The 16,266-nt window shown below is 35.8% G+C and overlaps 2 protein-coding genes across 7 annotated transcripts in view; both read right to left on the bottom strand.

Moving 5' to 3' along the window:
• The window catches only part of rcbtb2 (regulator of chromosome condensation (RCC1) and BTB (POZ) domain containing protein 2), an 824,162-nt gene that overhangs the window by 355 nt on the left and 807,541 nt on the right, over window positions 1–16,266 (bottom strand). The gene's annotated exons all lie outside the window — the stretch shown is intronic.
• The window catches only part of maml2 (mastermind like transcriptional coactivator 2), a 104,376-nt gene that overhangs the window by 69,399 nt on the left and 18,711 nt on the right, over window positions 1–16,266 (bottom strand). The gene's annotated exons all lie outside the window — the stretch shown is intronic.

Here is a 16,266-nt window from a genome sequence, read left to right as displayed (position 1 = left end):
CCAATAACTCCTCCTGTAAACCCAACCCTTATCGGAGGATAGAAAGACGCCAGATTGAAAATGTAAAACCTACAATTGTTTAAAAATTAGGCTTGCCCCAATAACCCCACACCTAAACCCAACCCTCATTGGTGAAAAACAAGACACCAAATTAAAAATATAAAACCTACAATTTTAAAAAGGAGGCTTGCCTTAAAGAGCCCATATTATGGGTTTTTGAAAATTCCCTCCATGTAGTGTGTAACACAGCTCTAAGTGAAGTGAAGTATCCAGCTAAGGCTTAAATCTTTAAGATTACAGTGTTTAAAACGGTTGATTCATCTATAAAAGAGTCGACTCATAGTGCTTCAAACGAGTCGCCTTGATACCGACTCATTAGGTGTTTCGCCATGACGTACGAACGAAACCAAGTTATTCACGTGCACGCGCAAACCCGGGAGATTTCAAACCTGAGGCCCCGCCCTCTGACGCAGAAACCCAGACACACACACACACCCACAAACACACGCACACCCACAAACACACGCACACAAACATGCCGGTCGATTGAAGTCACACTGCAGATGGATATATTGAGTCTCTACCCAAAGATGAAACCTCAGCATTATAACCAAGCAGTTGGAAACTTCTGGAAGCTACATGCTACAAAGAATACTTCATCTGAGTTTGTTAAAGGAAGGATCAGTAAAGAGTAACTGATGGACGTCAGGATGGGTTTCTTCCATTTCTCAAGTGTAAGTACGTGCGGTTAAAGTTGTTGCCTCGTTGACTCTAGCTTGCAAATGTATTTAGTTGTGATTTGTTACTTGTAACCGCGTGTACTGTATCAGGTTAACTGGATATTTTATCTTACCGCGTGCAAAGTCACGTTAAAAACGCGACGCGTGCTGTTTGTTTATGGAGCTCCGTGCTAGAGTTCTGCTCCCGCGATTTATTCGGAAATTTATTCCCGCGCCGCAGAAATCTGGCGCGGGGACAGCCGCGGGAATAAATTTCCGAATAAATCGCGGGAGCGGTCGGTAACGGGTTTAATTTGGGACGGGAGCGGGCTGTCTAGCAATATCACGGATATTGCTATGCGAATTAGAAAGAGAGTCTGCGTGGTGCTTGTGTGTGTTAGTGCGCACGCGCGCGTATGAGAGAGAGCGAGAGAGAGCGAGAGAGCGAGCGAACGAACGAACAAACGAGCTTTGTGTACTTTGTGCTGTGTGTATGTGTTTATACAGACAGCTTGGCTGTCTGGACTGTATACTGGGTGATTTTTGGTTGTGTTCTCCGCTCTAGCGGGACCGGGCGCGGCGGGCAGAAAACGGAGCGGGTTCTCAGGCTAAAACCTGGCGGGTGCGGGCGGAAGCGGGAGCGTTGTCATCCGGAGGTGTGTGTGTGTTTTTGTGTGTGTGTGGTATGGCGAGTACACGACTGTCTCCTTCGTTCGGTTATCCGTGGCACTATCCACTCGCCATAGTGTGGCAGCTAAAATCCACGTCTACACTATCGAGCGTGTATGAACTGTGATTACTTTTTAAATTGCTGATTAGCTATTGGCCATTTCCCTCTCTGACTGAAGGCAGTCGACCAATCGCGACAGACTGTCATCGGTCCAATCAGCGCAGATTAGCTCCGCGCTAAGGAGGGGTTTGGGAACAAATGAATCACTGGACGATTCATACAGGAGTCGCTGGGATAATTAGGTAAAAATAAATGCAGATTATAAGACCATGAAAGTGTTTTTTGACCTTGCATGCATATTAGACTGTTGTTGGAGACCCTTACAAACAGGATATGACCATATTTCATGTATAATATGGGCTCTTTAAAAACTAATCCTAAACACAACCCTCATTTGGGATGAGCAAGATGCCAGACTGAAAGTTTAAAACTTACAATTTTAAAAAGAAGGCATGCCCCAATAATCCCACCCCTAAACCCCACCCTCATAGGGGATGAGCAAGACGTCAAATTGAAAATGCAAAACCTAAAATTTTAAAAACAAGGCTTGCCCCAATATTCCCACCCCAAATCTCAACCCCTCACTGAGAAGTAGCAAGACACTTGGTCAAAAATAGAAACGATACAATTTTAAAAAGAGACGTGCCTCAAAGTCGTATTAAATAACCCCTTTAAGTTTATAAGTTTTAGGATATTTTAAAAAGATTATTTTATAGGCTTTATTATTTTATATATCGCTTTCCCTGCAGGTTCTTGTACAGACAAATGGTCCAATCACACACATACGCACAAAGAAAGAGAGTGAGAAAGAGAGCCGAGAGACTTCCAGAACCTTCAGCAAATTTATGAAAATATTTGATCGTGCCCTTGAATGCTTGCCATGTGTGAACATGCTGTTGGTATATGGCACAAGCTTCTCTTTGTTGCCGGATGTGGGAAAAACATCCAATAGATGCTAAAATAAGAACAGGAAGGAAGCAGGGGGTGGAGTGGCAGCGAGGAGGACGAGCGAGTGGGACGGAGAGAGGAATGTTCCCGTTTCACTCTATTCACACACACATGAACACACACACACACGCATGCACATCTCGATGGAGTCTCATTGATGTAATGATGTCTCTACTATACAAACCGTATATACTATCTCCTACCACAACCTTACCCCTAAACCTAACCCTCACGTGAAACAATCAGCACTTTAACATTATCAATATAATTCATTCTCTGTAATTAAGAAGCATGTTTACCCATAGGGACCTCAATTTTGGTACCCACAGTGACTCCATGAGTCCCCATGAGTCAGATTCACGTTTAAGTCCCCACTAGGATATGAAAAAAACAAGTACAAACACAAATACAGGTTTGTTTTATGAGTTGTGGGGACATTACATAGACCCTACCCCAACCCTATCCCGACACCCAACCCTCACAGTAAACATTGTGAGAAATAAGAACATCAGCTATGTCCTCACAAGTCACCATCTCCTATAGACCATTTTGAGGGATGTAAAAAAAAGACAATGGTCCCAAGGTAGTTCCTGTTTTACATTTTTAATTTCTGTAGCTTCTGAGAATCCAAGAAGAGCCACATATTGATAAATAACATTATGATAGCTGTTTAAACATTGAGTTATGATTGAATTGTCTCTTATTATGCTGTGTTCACACCAGACGCAGAGCGCACGGATATATCGTGCTAATATGGCCTTACCCCACCCTTCAAACCCAACCCTCAGAGAAAACCTATGGCCCATTTTAAATGTAAAGAGAGCCTGTTAAGTATGATTTTAAGAATTTTGAATAACTAGGACATGAGGAAAGTACTTGTAAATTACCATAAGGGGTCAATGCATGAAGCGTATGGTGAACCGTACTGCCATTTTTTGCTGATAAGAAAAAAAGAAGTGTGCTGCGCTTTTTATGTTGCTAGGCAACCACTGAATCAGCTGCTAATATATTTGAAATATTTAATAATATTGTGATATTATTCATGATTCGTGAAGTCAAACAGCTCCAGATAACTCAAAACAGCGACCACTCCATTTTCAAAAGTCTCCATAGTCGAAACCTCAATGGAAACCCTTCCTCTTCTTTCGATTGATTGGAGAATGAAAACAGACGCATCTGACAACACTTTTTTTTCGCTCATGGTTGACTTGTTTTAACTGCACATGTGTGCAATGACAAAATGCTGGCAGCTGTAAGAAAATCATTACAAAAATGCATCTCTTACTTTGGAGTCATCAAGACCTAATAGAGTACACTTAGGTCATGTCATTATACAAATGAAAGTCCTTGTAAACCATTAAAACCTGTACATACAAACTCACAATAGCAGTTATTTACCATGCGAGTAGCGGATGCAGGAGTCTGAGACTTTAACAAGCTTTATGATTCAGTTAGAGGCTCTTTGTAAAGCTGCTGCAGACATTAAAGAGGCCTGACAGACACTAGATAGAACAAGTTCTTCTTTTTGATGAGTCAACAAGTCAAACTGACACAACGCTCCAGCCGAAAGGGCTCTGGCCAGAACACACTCGTTTATCACTGAGCACACACACACACGCACATTTCTGAAGGCAGAACATCATGAACAGACACTCTAACACAATATACCTGGACAGGTTATAAATGCAGTGCGATCAGTGCTGCATGGGGAAACAAGTGGAGAAAAAAACATGGTTACAAAAATTGGTATTGTTACTATTGAAGTGTTTACAATGTACTTTTACTTCAAGTATTACCATCATACCAACACCATGGTCAGCTCGGTAATGGTGTTAAAAGATAAAAACCCAATTTAGGGTACTATTTACTATGCTGAAACAAATATTTCCAATATTATAGAAAGAAATCGGTAAAATAACTGAAAAAGTCTACCCAGGCTCATTCTGTAAACGTAGTCTTGTGAACGTTTCTGGAGACCGCGAAATACCTCCCGGGAGCTACATATTTTTGCAGTTTTTGTTTTTGCAAATCCACGAGAGGCCGCTTTGTTTGATATTTCGTATCTTAAATGTCGAGTGTCGTTTGCGCCCGCGCTGTTCTCACGTAAATCCACCAAAGGCTGCAGTTGAACGACTGTCTGTCTGACTGACTGAATGCTTAAATGGGCCAACAGCCAATAAACTGACCCACCCTCCTCCATCCCTAAACACAACCAATTTTACCGATAGACCCGCTCACCTGCTTACTTCCCAAAACCCAATCAACAAATTACAAAAGCCGTCCAGAAAAAGAAAAGCCCTCGTCTGATTTATACCATGTTTTTGGATTTTACCACATTCTCACCCTGTTATGATCTTGTTGACTTTATTTTTTGGATTCTGTTTTTGTCTTTCCTGATTTCTGGAACCGCTGTTCCCTGGACTCGAACTCGGTCGTCGTCATCGTGGTCAGCTCCTCTCTGCGTTTCAAGTTCGCCGACGTACACGACGAGCTAACTGGACAAGCTGGTTTCGGCGGGAAAGCCCTACACATGGAGGTAAGCGGTCAGCCGGTGAGCGTGAAAAGGAACAGCGTCATATCGCCCTGTAGTGTTCGCTTAAAAATTAAATGCAGCCATACGTACCTCCGGCTACATAATTCGCAGTCTCCAGAAACGTCCACGTTTTCAGAATGAGCCTGGATTGGAAAAAGTCAACACAGTCTCAGTCTAAAAACTTATCGCTAAATACATTTCTGGAGAGCACTAAATACGTCCCAGGAGCTACGTTTTTTGCAGTTTTTGTTTTCGTGAATCCACCAGGGGCTGCTGTGTACGCTTTTGAGATCTCCAATTTCTGTCGTGAGTGCCATTTGTGCTTCCTCTTTTTGCGTAAATCCACCAGAGGCCACTGTCGTCTGATTGACTGACTGACCCACCCTCTTCCTTCAGTTAACCCAATTAATAGTGTTTTCAAAAGCACCAATCGACCCACCACCCTACTCCCTAGACCCAAACGACTGTATTTTCAAAAGCAATCCAGAAAAACAAAAGACCTCGCCTGATTTTTATCATGATTTCAGAATTTACCACAATCTCACCCTGTTATTTGCTTGTTTATTTTATTTTTTGACTTCTGTTTTTGTCTTTGTCACTTTCTGGAACCGTTCTTTGCCAGGCTCGAACACTATTGTCAAGGTCAAATCCTCTCTGCATCTCAAGTTCGCCGACATACATGGCGAGCCACTGGACAAAGTAGTAACAGCGGGAAAGCCGCCCATACAGAGGTAAGCGGTCAGCTGGTAAGGACGAAAAGGAACGGCGTCATACCACCCCATAGCATTAATTTTAAAGATGAAATACAGCCATACGTTCCTCTAGCTACATAATTCGCGATCTCCAGAAATGTATATAGGGCTACGTTTTCATAAATGAGCCTGTGTTGGAAAAAGTACTGGCAGCTTATATCAATATATTGTAAAAACATATGCATAATTTGTAATAAACAGGTTTATACTTGATATATTTCAATATATATATATATATATTATACAAATATATATATTTCAAATTATATTTTGGTTATATCATGGCTATTCTTTTGTTAGTACATTTTTCATATATATTACATATTTACAGTACTATCATATTAAAATATACAGATTTAGTTCAGTAAGTATGACATATTTGCCATTTATTTGTTCACTAGTTTTACTCACTAATATTATACTTTATCACCTCGATATCCTTTTAAGAACCTTGCAATGCCATTTATTAAGTCACTATATACAGTATGTACAGTATAGAGCGTTCACCAGTACTATATTACACATCATTTGGTAATATCACTGACATATAGAGTCATCACAATTTCTTTTCTAAAGTAACCAGAAACCAATGTGCATAAGGGGAGTTTGTACAGACAGGAGAATTCAGGTTCAGTCTGAAAAGATGGTAGGGGGGAAAAAGCAATGAAAGACTGAGCAGGCAAGATCTTTCCTCAGCTGACCTCAGTGAAACAGCGCTGAGACTGTGTGTGTGTGTGCGTGTGTGTGTGTGACGGAGACTGAGGGCAGCAGGCGCCAGGAGCCAAGGCTGTCACTTCACAACACAAACACACCACCATCCAGGTCTGAGTATGATCACTCTCCACTTCACTTTCTCACTCCTTAACATTTGCTGAATTCAACATTAATTTCATTGGTAATTAATAGAGTTATTGTAATGTAATACACATAATGTGAAAAGATGATATAAACGAAATGAACACTTTCGCAGGGAAAAGATTCTCTGGTCATGTTTTATTTGTGAGAAAAATATACAATTATATTAATGAGTGATGATAATGATAAAATTAATTGAGAATGAATGAATAACTTAATGAATAATTCGATGAATAATTGAATGAATGATGAATGAATGATTTAATTAACTAATTAATGACTGAATGATAAAAATAACTAATTCATATTTGAAAGAATAAAAGAAACAGTCAATTAATAAATGAATGAATGAATGAATGAATGAATGAATATTTGAATGATTTAAACTAATCATTAATTCAATGAATAATTCAATGACTGAATAATTTAACTAATTAATAAATGAGTGAAAGAATGATTGATTGATTAAAAAATTGAATGAATAATTTATTAATACAATGAATTAATGATGTAATTAACTACTTAATGATTGAATAAATAAACAAATAGTGTTAGAATACATAATTGAAAATTTATTTTAATGAATGAATAATTTACAATTGAATACTTAATAATTGATTCATAAATGATTAATAATTGAATGAAGGGATAATTGATTGAAATATTCAATAAATAATTTAATGAATGAATGTACAATTGTATTATAAATTGAATGAATAATCAAATTGGCTAATTGTTAATTGAATTACTGAATAATTCATTCAAATGTCAAAAAAATGAAATGAATACTTGAATAATACAATGAATTAATAATGTAATTATTTAATTAATAACTGAATGAATGAACAAATAGTTAATGTAAATAAATATTTCTATAAATGAATTATTTATAATTGAATGAAGGGATGATAGAAAAATGCAATGAATAATTAAATGAATGACTGTATAATTGATTTATGAACTCAATAAATGAAGGATTTAATTAGATAATTATTCAAATGAATATTTGAATGAATGATTGAATAAATAATTCAATGTATTAATTATTTTATTAACTATTTGATAACTGAATGATTGAATTAATATTTCACTGATTAATTAATTAATTAATGAAGATGATTAATAAAAATAAATAAATGAATTGTTCATTTAATTAACTAATTTATAATTGAATCAATATTAAATTTATTATTTATTTAACAAATTATGAATTAATGAATTAATTAATAAATGATAAATTAAATAAATAATTGAATGAATTATTGATCTGAATAACTATTTAATAATTGATTGTCTGAATGAATAGTCAAATTAAAAACTCAATGCATAAATGATTTAATTAATTAATTAATAAAAATGATTGAATGAATAATTTTATGAATAATTTAATACATATTTTAATGAACAATGTATTTGATGAATTAATAATTGAATCAATTAATAAATTATTGATTAAATATTTAATTAAATTGTGAATTTAAGGAAGGAAGAATTTTTTTGAATAATTAAATGAATGAATAATTTGATTAACTAATTATTAATTAAATGACTAAATTAACAAATAAATACAAAATTAATAAATCAATTTTTAAAAAAACCTTTAACCGATAGAATTAAAATAATTGAATACATATTTTAACATATGATTTATTTATTTAATTAATCATTGAATGAATTAATAAATAATGTATGAATTATTTAATTAAGAAATTATACATTTATTGAATGAACGAATGAATGAATGAATCATTACATAGTTTAATGAATAAGTCAATTATTTAAATAACTAATAATTAACTGAATAAATCAACAATTGATTATTTTTTTAATTGATTTGAACGAATGAACAAACGAACAGGCATTTAGACATAAATGAATGAATGGTTTTTTAATCTTCTAATTAACTTTTAACGTATTATTTCAATACAGATTTTTTCTTTAATACGTTAAAGCTGTTGTATATTGTACTTAGAAAAGCCTTGCTGTTTAAATGTTTTAGTTGTACCAATTTAAATCTTCTAGTCATCTCAACTTACGTCAGTTAAACTCACTAAACTTACTAAAGTTAAAGTTTGTGTAACTAAAAAAAGTTAAAACATGATTAACTCATTCTTTATAGTGTGATTTGGTTCTCTTGTTGGACACAAAATGTGACCTAGACTTCATTTTCGGTGAGATTTACCACCCTTGTTTCATTTCTCGTTTCCTTGCACACGTTCACATTTTTTCCCAATATTATTCCTCATTTTAAAATCTTAGACGGGCTTGTGGTGCTGGTCAACTGCACGTTGATGAATGTGGTTTAAACATCCTGTCAGAGGCAGGAAATGGCTTGTGCAACTCCAATGACTTTCACAGCGATCCAGTCATCTGATCTTTACTTGAATTCAGTTCAAATATGAGACTTGACACATGGCCAGAAAATCATATCATAGCCTTGCAGACAATTCAGCCCCACTATTATTAATGACATGCCAATAAGTGGAATTAAGCAATAACTAAGGAATAGGTCAAGTAAAAATAGACCATTTAGTTACTTAAGGAAAAGAGTGATGCTTGTTCATTCAGAATGTAGTCCAAGTGTGTTTTATAGTGTGTTTCTATAAGGACTAGGCAGTAACCAAATGCATGTAATTGTGTTATGTATTTAAAAACCCTTAATAAAAGTCCTCGGTTTTACTTTATATCTTCTGGAATACTCTTTTTTTTTTGTATTATAAATTCAATTTATTATGAATTCAATGAATAAATTATTTAATTAGGTAATTTTTAATTGAATGAATAAATAATTAATTCAACTTATTAAAAATGTAATAAATAATTGAATAATACAATTAATTAATAATGTAATTATCTAATTAATAACTGAATAAATGAGCAAATAGTTGAATAAATAAATAAATAAACATTTTAAAAAATTAGTAAAATAAAATAAATAAATATTTCAATGTATGAATAATTTATAATTGAATGAAGGGATGATTGATTGAAAAATTCAATGAATAATTGAATGAATCTATAATTGATTTATTAACTCAATGATTTAATAATTTAATTAGATAATTATTAATCAAATTAATATTTTAATGAATCAATGAATAAATAATTCAATGTATTAATTATTCTATTAACTAATTGATAACTGAATGAATGAATGAATGAATGATTGAATAAATATTTCACTGAATGAATGATTTATTCACTAATTGTTACTCAATGAATGAATTAGTGAATAATTAAATGAATAATTGAATATTACAATTAATGATTTAATTAACTAATTAATATGAGACTTGACACATGGCCAGAAAATCATATCATAGCCTTGCAGACAATTCAGCCCCACTATTATTAATGCCATGCCAATAAGTGGAATTAAGCAATAACTCGGGAACAGGTCAAGTAAGAATAGACCATTTAGTTACTTAAGGAAAAGAGTGATGCTTGTTCATTCAGAATGTAGCCCAAGTGTGTTTTATAGTGTGTTCCTATAAGGACTAGGCAGTAACCAAATGCATGTACACTCTAAAAAAATATTGTTTAGACAAAACTAAAAAATTAACGCAACAGTTTGCATTAATATATTGAAATTATGACAAAATCTAACGACAAAATCTAACAAAATGAAGCCCAGACAACAAACTTTATTATGTTAGCCAAATCTTTTCCTCTTTAATCAGAGTTTTTTTATATAGCAAGTGCTCAAAAAAATAAGTTGTTTCAATTAGTTTTTTTAATTAAAATTAAAAACAAATCTAATGTTTTGTACTCAATTACACAGACGTTTTCAAGTTAAGAACCTCTAATTACCGAAATTGGTAATTTTTTTTTTGTTTGTTTGTTTTTAAATGAACTGTTCAGGCCTGTAAGAAATACATTTAACAAAAACATATTTGTTTTTACGGTAATTTGTATTAAACCACAGGTTTTCATTGTTTTACAAAAAAGAAAAACATGTACTGTGCCACATAATAAGTATAAAAAATAACAAAAAACATCAGTGGGTGGACTTAAAAATACAAAACAACTCCATTCGTGTGACTTATAAACCCAATTTCTTTGGTTTACTACAAGTTAAATATTGTTTTAAAGTAACTGACAGATATATTTACCTTTAAATTAGCTGCATTTTGTAGTTGATGTAATTATCAATATTTTCCTGTTTTGAAAACTTATTCTGGCAACTTAAAAGTTTAAATCTAATCAGCATTTTAAAATTTTAAGTTACAATAACGTATTAAACTATGTAGTGGTGACAGATCTCTTGAGTTATTTTTTAGAGAGTAATTGTGTTATGTATTTAAAAAACCCTTGATGCAAATACTCGGTTTTACTTTATATCTTCTGGAATACTCTTTTTTTTTATCAAAAGCAGGTAACACTGTCTTTTTAACATTTTTTTTTTATAATTTTGTCCTTGAAATGTTGTCTAAAAAATTTAAAACTGCTTTTATTCTAGCCAAAATAAAACAAATAAGACTTTCTCAAGAAGAAAAAAACATTATCAGACATACTGTGAACATTTTCTTGCTCTGTTAAACATCATTTAGGAAATATTTAAAAAAGAAGAAAAAATTTAAAGGGGGGCTAATAATTCTGGCTTCAACTGTATATCAGAGGAAGTTAAATGACTCAACACTTCCTTCTAAACATTGCAACATTTAAAATCAGTTTGACTCAATATGATCACAGTTATCTTGTAACGAATTCTACCATTTATTCCCACAGTGCATCAAGAGGATATCAGCAGAGACGAGCGCCAAAGCAGTGTCAAAAAAACGCAGCGTTGAGCATTCTTTAGTCAGCGTGTCATTCTCAAGAGACCGAGAAAATGCTGTCAGTGCCACATTTTATATTTAAGACTTCTGTGAATGCACAAGCACAATGTGGAGTTGCTTAGAAAAACACGATAAAATCTTCTGCACAGTCCTGGCAAGCAAAAATCTGACTTTAGATAGAAGCAACAACGAGAGATAACTATGAAAAATAACTAGATGTAAAACAAATAAACCAATCATCTGAAATCCTACACGAATTTGGCCTCAAAAAGCTTTTGCGTACTAAAGAAACCAACCATGTATAGACAACAAACAATGACCTTGAAGTTACCTCTCTGGCTGATTTCACCATTGCATAACGCAAACTGCAGGAGAATTTATAATCTGATTTTTCAGACTGATCATGATAACTGAGATGCATTATATTATTGTCATTTCAAAACATTTACACTAGGGATGCACTGAATTTTCAGACAGTAAAAATTATTGTCCAAAACTTACTCTTTTGGCCAAAAAAAAAAATAATAATAATAAATTCAGCAGAAAAAAATGCCACCTTATTTACACCAAATACTGACAAAGGCTATGCTATTCATCAATCACCCAAAAAGGCTATGCTATTCACACCGAACATGGAAAGCACTGCACTATGAAACCCATTCATTTTCCGTGAAACCGTGAACAGCACAAACAAAGTGCGCTCAAACAACATGCCGACAGGACATTCGTTTTAGTATGCTTGTATCTGCTGCTTGCAATAGCGCTAATGTGCTGTCATGGGAATGCTGGACAAATCAAGCTTCTCTACTTAATAGCTGTCAAATAATAATGTTGTTATATTGTGCATGTGTGTGTGTTTTTTATTAGTATACTTTAAGTTATTGACTTAAAATTAAAAACTATATTTAATAAAATAGCAAATTATTATTACAAAGCATTTTCAGTTTCAGTTTTGGGCCAATTGCACCCAGAATTTTTTGGTTTCTTTTTTGGCCCAGAATTTCTTTACTAGAAATTATATTTTATCATATATTACAGTTACAAGTCCAGTTTAAAAAAAATGGTATAAACCATTGTATATGTATCACAGCAAGAATGTCAGTATTTGACGTTAATATAATATTGGTTTAAGATGTTGGCTCGACTTTGTATTTTGGTCACTTTCCAACACAACCTAAAACCAACAAAACATTAACATTATTCATGCCGTTATTGAACGCCAAAATAACCCTGCTGAAAAATCCAGCTTAAACCAGCCTAGGCTGGTTGGCTGGTTTTAGCTGGTCGACCAGCCTGGTTTTAGAGGGGTTTTGGCCACTTCCAGGCTGGTTTCCAGCCATTTCCAGCCTGGTCTTAGCTGGTCAGGCTGGGAGATGACGCTGGCGACCTTAATCAAATCCTTAATATCTTATGATGTTGTGTGTCTGCTGGGATTGTTCACATGTCTGTTTGAGATTCTTCAATTGAACACAATTTTGGAAAATGTTGGTATCAGTTGAAGGCCACCATTGACTTTAACACAGGGGTGTCCAAACAAAGGTTAGCTAACTTTCTTCAACACACCTGCCTGGAAGTTTCTAGTATACCTAGAAAGAGCTTGATTAGCTGATTCAGGTGTGTTTAATTAGGGTTGGAACTAAAATATGCAGGACACCGGCCCTCCAGGGCTGAATGTGGACACCTCTGATTTAATAAACCAAAACAAAACAAAACAAAACTAGGGAAGTTAATGGGCACCATCAAAAGGAAGTGTAAGCCTTTAGTAAGTCAATTATAGCTACAAATTAAAGATAAAAAAATAAATTAAAAAAACAATGAAAGTCATTGATCGCCATCAAAGTTTTAGTAAGTCAGCAACATTTATAGCTACAAACTAAAGAATGTATGAAATGAGTTTTTTTGCCAGCCACTCTCTGCTGAAGTTGCCTTGACTTTAACCCTGGCAAGAGAGAGAGAAATAGAGAGAAGGAGGGAAAGGAGAAATAGAGAGGGCTTGTGCTCCTTTTCAGGGCTGTGAGCGAGGAGCCTGGGAACGTGGAGCCGTTTGGCCAGGCTGATAGAAATATCCTGAGTTGAAATGTAAACAGGCCTGATCTCTGATCTACCCAGAGAGCCCCTGATGTGACCCGGCATTCCACCCAGGCCTTCAACGCTGACATCAGGAGCCCACTTTCTCATTTCCTGGGCTGGATGGAGACCCCTGGGGAAAGTGGAGTGTGTGTTTTGAAGTTTTGCACATCAAACTACGCTCCCGTTCCCAAGACACCTCACTAATTGTCAGTATTCATTTGTAAACTTCAGATGAAGTCAGCATTTTTTCATTCATGTTCCTCAAATTGGAATGACATACTGCCAGTATATTATTTAGGCTACACTGTAAAGAATATCTTTAAATTGACAATTTTCTGTATTTTGTTCATGTTTTTTTCACTTATTAAAGCTTCTAAATTGAATTAATCTGGACCTTGATCTGTCACCCAAAAGCTTTTGATGTTGAAATGTTTGAAAATTTGACTTGTATTGACATTTTTAATAGTCTAAAGCAGGGGTCACCAATCTCGGTCCTGGAGGGCCGGTGTCCCTGCAGGGTTTAGCTCCAACTTGCCTCAACACACCTGCCTGGATGTTTCCAGTATACCTAGTAAGACCTTGATTAGCTTGTTCAGGTGTGTTTGATTAGGGTTGGAGCTAAAATGTGCAGGACACCGGCCCTCCAGGAACAAGTTTGGTGACCACTGGTCTAAAGTGATATATTGTCTGGGTTGTTGTTGTAAATTATGGTACAAATACCTGGTAATAGGCTGCTAGTACATTTTCTGTTATTTTACAGACTTTTTCTTCATATGTTATTTTTTTAAATCGTGTCTCAAACTACAAAAATGCCAATAAAAGTCACTGTTAAAACTACAGAGTTGAATTGAGAACACGAAAAGTGGACAGAGGAGAGATATAACAGATCTTTTTTTTACAGTGTAGTTACCCAGCGGCGAGGCAGTGGCGCAGTAGGTAGTGCTGTCGCCTCACAGCAAGAAGGTCGCTGGGTCACTGGATCGCTGGTTTGAACGTCGGCTAAGTTGGCGTTTCTGTGTGGAGTTTGCATGTTCTCCCTGCCTTCGCGTGGGTTTCCTCCGGGTGCTCCGGTTTCCCCTACAGTCCAAAAACTTGCGGTACAGGTGACTTGGGTAGGCTAAATTGACCATAGAGTGTGTGTGTGAATATGTGTGTGGATGTTTCCCAGAGATGGGTTGTGGCTGGAAGGGCATCCGCTGCATAAATCTTGCTTGATAAGTTGGCGGTTCATTCCACTGTGGCGACCCTGGATTAAAGGGACTAAGCCGACAAGAAAATTAATGAATGAAGGTGTCGAAAAGTCCCTTCTTAGAAAGAACCTGCCATTTTATTGTTTGTCGGTTTGTGGTTAATGGCATATGCTAATGGTCTACAGCATGATAATGTGTTAAATCTAATGTTGTTTACAGTGCTATTATGCAATGATGGAAAGTGAAAGGGTAATTGATACCATGGGCAGTGTGGATACTTGAGTCATATCAGTCATTTACTCAACTCCCACGTACAGCATGTGGAACCGAATGTTCACAAAGACATAAATTGTGAGTCGTTTTTTTTTTTTGGTTTGTTGTTTCTGCATGAGAGAGTCACAGATTTTTATCATCCACACCGGGCCCTTGAACACACACCTGAGGATGCAGTTTCCCACAAGGGTTGAATTTCAGGTGAGTTCAACAGAGCACAAGACGTGTGGAAAGATCTGGTGGACCTCCCCCCTCTAACGCTTCACCTCCAATTTCTGCTGTGTGCTGTTTAGTCGGGCAGGAAAAACCAGACAGACATCAGAGAGCTCTGAGTGCTTTCTCTGTGCAGGGGGAAACACACGAAACAGCAGCAAATGTGCCAAACAATTCACAACCACTGCCTAGTGCAGAGGAAACGTCCACACAACACTTTCCCACTCAGCATTCCTACAGGAATATTCACTGTGGTCTCACAAACATTTTTGGTCATTTAGGTCCATATTAATCATTCAAAGACAGAAAGTCTGTGGGAGGCTAGTGATGTCCTGAAGAGAAAAGTGATGTCCTGAAGAGAAAAGTGATGTCCTGTAGAGATTAGTGATGTCCTGTAGAGACTAGTGATGTCCTGTAAGAGACTAGTGATATCCTGTAGAGACTACTGATGTCCTGTAAGAGACTAGTAATGTCCTGTAGAGACTAGTGATGTCCTGTAAGAGACTAGTGATATCCTGTAGAGACTACTGATGTCCTGTAAGAGACTAGTAATTTCCTGTAAGAGAAGAGTGATGTCCTGTAAAGACTAGAGATGTCTCATAGAGACTAGTGATGTCCTGTCAGAGACTAGTGATGTCCTGTCAGAGACTAGTGATGTCCTGTAAGAGAAGAGTGATGTCCTGTCAGAGACTAGTGATGTCCTGTAAGAGGCTAGTTATGTGCTGTAAGAGACTAGTGATGTCCTGTAGAGACTAGTTATGTCCTGTCGGAGACTAGTGATGTCTTTTAGAGACTAGTGATGTATTGTGGGAAACTATTGATGTAATGTAGACTAGCAATGTCCTGTCAGAGATTAGTGATGTCCTGTAGAGACTAGTGATGTCCTGTAAGACTAGTGATGTCCTGTAGAGATTAGTGATGTCCTGTAAGAGACTACTGATGTCCTGTAAGACTAGTGATGTCCTGTAGAGATTAGTGATGTCCTTTAAAGACTAGAAATGTCTCGTAGAGACTAGTGATATCCTGTCAGAGACTAGTGATGTCCTGTCAGAGACTAGTGATGTCCTGTCAGAGACTAGTGATATCCTGTCAGAGACTAGTGATGTCCTGTCAGAGACTAGTGATGTCCTGTAGAGACTAGTGTTGTCCGGTAAGAGACTAGAGATGTCCTGTAGAGACTAGTGATGTCCTGTAAAGACTAGAGA

Source organism: Danio rerio, chromosome 15 (genome assembly GCF_052040795.2).
Source record: "Danio rerio strain M-AB ecotype USA chromosome 15, GRCz13ab, whole genome shotgun sequence".
Taxonomy (NCBI): domain Eukaryota; kingdom Metazoa; phylum Chordata; class Actinopteri; order Cypriniformes; family Danionidae; genus Danio; species Danio rerio.
Note: the sequence above shows the minus strand (reverse complement) of the source record. Positions and strands in the feature narration are given on the sequence as shown.